The sequence below is a fragment of the Onychostoma macrolepis genome, chromosome 03 (genome assembly GCF_012432095.1).
Source record: "Onychostoma macrolepis isolate SWU-2019 chromosome 03, ASM1243209v1, whole genome shotgun sequence".
NCBI classification, from domain to species: domain Eukaryota; kingdom Metazoa; phylum Chordata; class Actinopteri; order Cypriniformes; family Cyprinidae; genus Onychostoma; species Onychostoma macrolepis.
In genome coordinates this window covers 50,520,265-50,526,441 of record NC_081157.1, presented here as the reverse complement: position 1 = coordinate 50,526,441, position 6,177 = coordinate 50,520,265, and the positions used below count along the sequence as shown (strand labels likewise).

General features: G+C 37.0%; 1 protein-coding gene and 1 pseudogene across 1 annotated transcript in view; one reads left to right on the top strand and one right to left on the bottom strand.

Annotated features, from left to right (window-relative positions):
* Positions 1-1,341, bottom strand: part of LOC131536878 (zinc finger protein 271-like) — a 6,529-nt pseudogene extending 5,188 nt beyond the window's left edge.
* Positions 1-6,177, top strand: part of LOC131535819 (gastrula zinc finger protein XlCGF57.1-like) — a 509,738-nt gene that overhangs the window by 140,490 nt on the left and 363,071 nt on the right. The window lies entirely within an intron of this gene.

The following is a 6,177-nucleotide window of genomic DNA, read 5'->3' as shown; positions in this document are numbered from 1 at the left end:
AAGAGTTGAGAAGCTCAGAATGAACACAAACTCCCTTCATCTTCACGTTAAAGATCACAGTGACGTTCAGCTCTGAGTTTGAGCTCATGTGAAAATGATCATCCTGTGAACACGGATCTGTTGAACTGCTCAGATTCAGATTCCTGCAGTAAATCAGATTCATCAGAACTGATTATCTCCCATCATCAGATTCAGAAACACATCAAACTGATGAAGCTTCAGTCACAGAGTCTCAGCAGCAGCTTACAGTTTTCCTCGATCACTAGCACACAGTTTATGAATTCAATTCACAACTATAAACACAATCTCAGAACTACTAATCTCAGAATGTGGTCCAAATATGACCTTTTTACGTAATGTTAGTCCTGGTTTATAGGACTGCTAATTTAGCTTTCATGACTCTCTGACAGAATGAAACACTCACCTGAAGATCCTTTCCTGCAGCAAGAAACAGATCAAGATGATGAGGAGAAGAACAATGATAAAAAGAGCAAAAAGCCACAACAGGCAGTAAAATAATAAACACCACATTAAAATCATCTGATCTGCAGAATTAATAAACCAGTGAAATCAGCTGATCTATGAACGTCTTTGGGTTCAGAATGTGTTTGATTTGAGCTGACAATCATCAGCTGAACTCACGTGATTCTGGAGTTTGTGTCGATCCGCTGATGGAGTCTGTGCCATTAAACACTGAAAAACACATTCATAATCATCAGGATTCACAGAAGATTCAGTTCAACAGAGTTTGATCTCAATCAGGACACACTGATGTGTTTCACTGTTTCTCTCACCTCTGAACATGATCTCACGTCTGACATGAGACTGAAATGAAGGAAAGAAGCATTAGAGCAGCATTTATAATGTTCGTGAAGGGTTAAATATGAAAACAGATGAGTGTTGAGTTGATTTACTCCATCGGCAGAATCACAGATGATCTCATGATTCAGATTCAGATTCAGATTCAGTGAGACGTGACGAGACGATCAGATTTTACAGCCGTCACAGGATCAATCAAAGTTTGAGGATCTGATGGATCTGCTATCAGAAGATCATCCTGAACAAATAAAACGTGTGTGTGTGTGTGTGTGTGTGTGTGTGTGTGTGTGTCTGTGTGTGTATAATGGTGTAGTGTGAGGACAGAAACACACTCACCTGTGAATACCAGCTCTGCTCACAGTCAGGATTATTGGTGTGATTCAGTAAAACAGACAGAATCACATACGGAAAACCCGCTGGAGTCTGAATCTCTGCACAGTTTATAAAACACATCAGTGTGTCCTGATTGAGATCAAACTCTGTGTTGAACTGAATCTTCTGGGAATGATTCCATGAATCCATGATTCAACACTGAAAAGAAGAAACATTAAACCTTTAAATATTTGAAAAGGATATAATGATACGCCTTTAAAGTGTCATCTTCTATATTTTTGAATCTTAAAAAAAGAAAACATAAATTATGTTTAGGGTTTCAGCAAATAACTAAATGTCAGTCTGATCCTCACAAAAAGCTGCTATATTTCAGATAAACTTGTCACATGAATTATTATAAATGGCTTGCTACAAACAAACACAATAATGTTACGTTCCCCCAAGCGTCTAGGGGTCAGAAGAGGAAGTAACAAAGAGTGAAAAAAAAAGGAACGAGATAATGAACAGCAAACAATGATAATATTACAAATAATAATAAATATTCGTCCCTACGGACGTAACTATAAATTACTCTAATGCATTTTTCTTCAATTCATCAGATATTTGTGTTACATTGGATAAAATTTCACACATAGAGACTTTACATTAACTTATAATTCCAGAGCAGCAGAGAGCGCTGCTGTCACATTTAGACGTGTGTTGTATTGTTTAGTTAGTTTTCTAGCAGGTTGTGTCCAGATCACACACATTACATCATATTACATCAAGCCTACTGCAGTATTGAAGAGAAACACTACTTCATCTACAGAATGGAGGAAGAGGAAGATCAAGACACAGATCAGGCTTAACAGGGGAAGCTATTAGAATAAAAACACGATTTCTATCACAGCAGAGTTCAATATCGAGTATCAGTGACATCACATGCGCACAGTTTTCTTAAAATACCGACTGCTCACGTGAGCCACGATGTAATTCTGAACTTTATGGTCTAAAAAACTTTTAAGAAATTTAAAATATCATTATAATATAAATTTGAGTCATTTTAAAGGGATGATTCATGCTGTGACCAAACAGATCATGATGATTCAGTAAAGAAAAAAAAAAGTGAAAAATGATATCTGGTGTTTGAATAATTTTTGGTTTGAGTGTATATAATAAAAATAAATACATCACATGGTGTTACCTTTTATTTTATCCCATTAATACAATAAAACTGCAGTTGAATAAAATATATAAAAATATCAAATTTTAAATTGAGGAAAATTAAATATAAAATTGTAATAATAAATCAAATGTAAACTATGTACATTTATTTGATGCCTTGACGATGCTGAGGCAGGTTTGTGAGTCCTTGTGTGGTACTGTATGACCAGAGGGCCTGGAAGGAAATTCACGGCAGGAATGAAACCTGTATAGTGTAGGGTGACCATACATGCTATTTTTCCTGTAAACGTCCTTGCCAGGATTTGCTTTGGCTTTGTTTTCCTGTTTCCTGAAGGTAATGATCAAAAAGTAGTTTGACCAATAACATGCAGGCATTGTACATAATGGACCAATCATGGCGTGTGAGAAGGTGGGATCTACGGTCAAAGCCATGCAATTACGCGCTACATATTAGGTGTGTTCGACTTACAGCAGCACGGCTCAGACTGATCAGTGTTTGACATCAAAGTACCTCAAACAAAGCCAAAACCTAGATATTTTAGGCAATATAGAAATCCTGACCAGGACGCGTCCGGGAAAAATGGCACGTATGGTTAAGTGTCCTTAATTCCCTGATCCTCCAAACACAACAACTGGGGATGCCAAGTCGGTTTCCCTGGCCTAAAGACCCATGTTGCCAATAGATGAAGTGTCTATTGGCACCATAGCGGTACTCCCGCACTTTTTATTAAAAATAAAAATACACTGATAAACAATAAATGCATTAAACTATACATTACCATTATAGCAAATGAATAATGATAATATGTGCAAGGTTTTATTCAAGGACATGGTCATAAATACAGGCAGGGTCGAACAATGGCAAACAGGTATATCACAGGCAAGGCAAAGAGTCATCCAAAATGGGCATGGGTCAGTCGACAGCAAACAATATCCAAAGGGGCTTGACAAGAGAGGTAATCCAAAAATGTAAGCAATAGTCCAGGCAGGGGAAAACACAATCCGAAACAGGCAAGGCAAGGGAAACTACAAAAGGCTTTGTAAGGTAGCTAAAGCTAGGACAGCGATAAATGCATACAATACTCAGCAGCGAGGAAGAGAAAGTCCATGGCTTATGTAGGGTGTGTGATCAGTGCAATCAGCTGTGTATGTGTCATCAGTGCAATGGATGATGGGAAATGCAGTCCAGTGTGATGTATGGCGTGAGAGTCAATGTGGTGAGCGAGTGACCTCTGGTGGTGAGTGAACGGAAGTTCATAGACTGGATTCGTGACATAAATCGACAAAATCCATTGCAATCAACGCCATCGGAGATGTTTAATTCACAATCATTCGGAGCATTATCCCTGCTGGCGTTCACATCAATCCACAAGTCGTTCTTATAGGTTAAGCTATTTTAATTCAGTTCGATGTAAAAACAATAGGCTAAGTATGTCTTGCATCCCTTAATGTTAGCGAACATTGCATATAAATTGGTTGCAAAACGGTATCCACTCGTGTTTAACTTTTTGTCTGGTTGTTATGGTCAGAAAAAAAAAAAAAAAAATCACATTACTAGATGTTATAGCCTAGCCAATGATCACTAGATTTTATCCAGATGTTACTATAATGATTCTGTAAATGGTGATCAGCACCCTATATAATGTGGAAGTTACTGCCTTTTGCCTTCGCGTGACATTCACTTTTTGCAGACAGTGCAAAAGCAGAGTACAATATCAATATAGCCGTAAAAATCAAGATCATTTTCATTAAAACATCTAATTGCCAGATTCCCAGTGTCATACCTATAATTATTTTTTCTGTACAAATACAAATCTTTAAAGCCAGTTTTCTAAGTTTCACACTCTAGCGAGTTTCACACTCTGGAGCAGAGCGGCAATCCACCTGTCACTCAACTGGCCACGCCCTTAATTATGCAGAACTTTAAGGCTTAATATAATTTAAACGGATGAGTTATAAAAACATTCACCCCCCTCACAGTTGTCACGAAGGGTAAAATTAGCTATATAGACCAAAATAATTTTTTGTACCAGGCTGTAAACATGTTTTATTCTGCTGTAAAATTGGGCATTTTAACATGGAGAGTCAATGGGATTGACTCCCTTTTGCAGCCAGCCTCCAGCGGCCAGTCGATGAATTGCAGTTTTAGTCACTTCCGTGTTGGTTTCAACAAAAATGATAATTTTGCTACAGTTTTTGCTTGGACATGTTAAACACATCTAATCAATTTGGGTAATATATTTTAATTTTAATTTTGCGACTTATAAAGTGTTAAAATATGTTTTTAATTTGCGTATTAAAACTAGTGTAGAACACAGCAAATGTCAATTATATAACTGAATTTTCATTTTGCACTAAATGTTGAACACATGTATGGTACAATATAAATTAAAATACAGAACTACATTGCCATTTTACAGATTGCATTGCCATTTTGCGTATTTCAAATTGAATTTTGCTACCCATATGCTTCCATTTTTATTTACCTTTAGGGATGTTCAATACTGACAAAAAATTTGTCATTGAGTAATTTATTCAGTTGACTTTATTGAAATTGTTTGTGTAGGAAAGATTTAATCAACGTTTGAAGTGGCTTTCTGAATTTACAATGTGTTGTTTATAATTTCTCATTTGTTTATAGTTACTGGTGATTCCAGATTGCTGTCATTCAAGAAGTTATCATTTCCTCCCTCATTGTGGCTGAGCTACACATTCTCTTCGTTTCATTTTAAACATAAAACATCCAGAGGAGATGGCACCTACGCTGGAATTCATACAAATGTAAGGAACATATGTAATGAAACTGTGTATAAAGCATTTTGTTGTGTTGCTGTTTAGTTGAAAATAATCAAAGGGATAGTTCACTCACAAATGAAAATTCTGTCATTAATTACTCGCCCTCATGTCGTTCCAAACCTGTAAGACCTTCGTTCATCTTCAGAACACAAATTAAGATATTTCTGATGAAATCAGAGAGCTTTCTGACCCTCCGTAGACAGCAAGCGTCCTAACACGGTCAAGGCACAGAAACGTAGTATAAGGACATCGTTAAAACGGTCCATGTGACATCAGTGGTTCAGCTGTAATTTTACGAAGCTACGAGAATACTTTTTGTGCGCAAAGAAAACAAAAATAACAACTTCATTCAATGATTTCTTCTCTCCTGGTAGAGTCTGCCATTAATGAGAGTACCACGACGCATGCGTGTGCGTTCATTTACCAGTAAACAAGCTGCAGCACATGCGGGGTCTACGTCAGCACCACCGTGGGTCAGAGAGCTCTCGGATTTCATCAGAAATATCTTAATTTGTGTTCTGAAGATGAACAAAGGTCTTACGGGTTTGGACAAAATCACATGACAGATGCAGTTGGAGACCACTGAAAATGCAAGTTTAGCATTTTATAATGTAATTGACAATGTTTGAATGGGAAAGTATTTGTAATAGCAGCTGATAATTCAAATCTCAACCTGTTCTGCATGTTACTCTATTCAGTTTCATTCATTTCGTTTCTTGTCATTTCCAGTCTTCCTGTGAAGAAATCCTGAACGAGGGTCAAAGGTTCAGATGAAGGGAACCTACGCTTCCAAGACTCATGTATGAACAACTTCGAGAATCCATGTACAATTTGAGCTTTTTCAAATCTCAACATGGAACTTGGACTGAACATGCAGCAAAAGAAAGTAGTTTCCTCAAACTGGCACATGGCAAGAGATACTAAAAGCACATAAACACTACTCTTAATTTAGATTGTATAGTTCTCCTAGTTTTACACTGAAATGTCAGGCATGAGCGCATGAATCTTTGTTCTTTATTTTCAAATGCTGTACAAGAAAGTTTTTTTTTTTTTTTTTGCAGTACC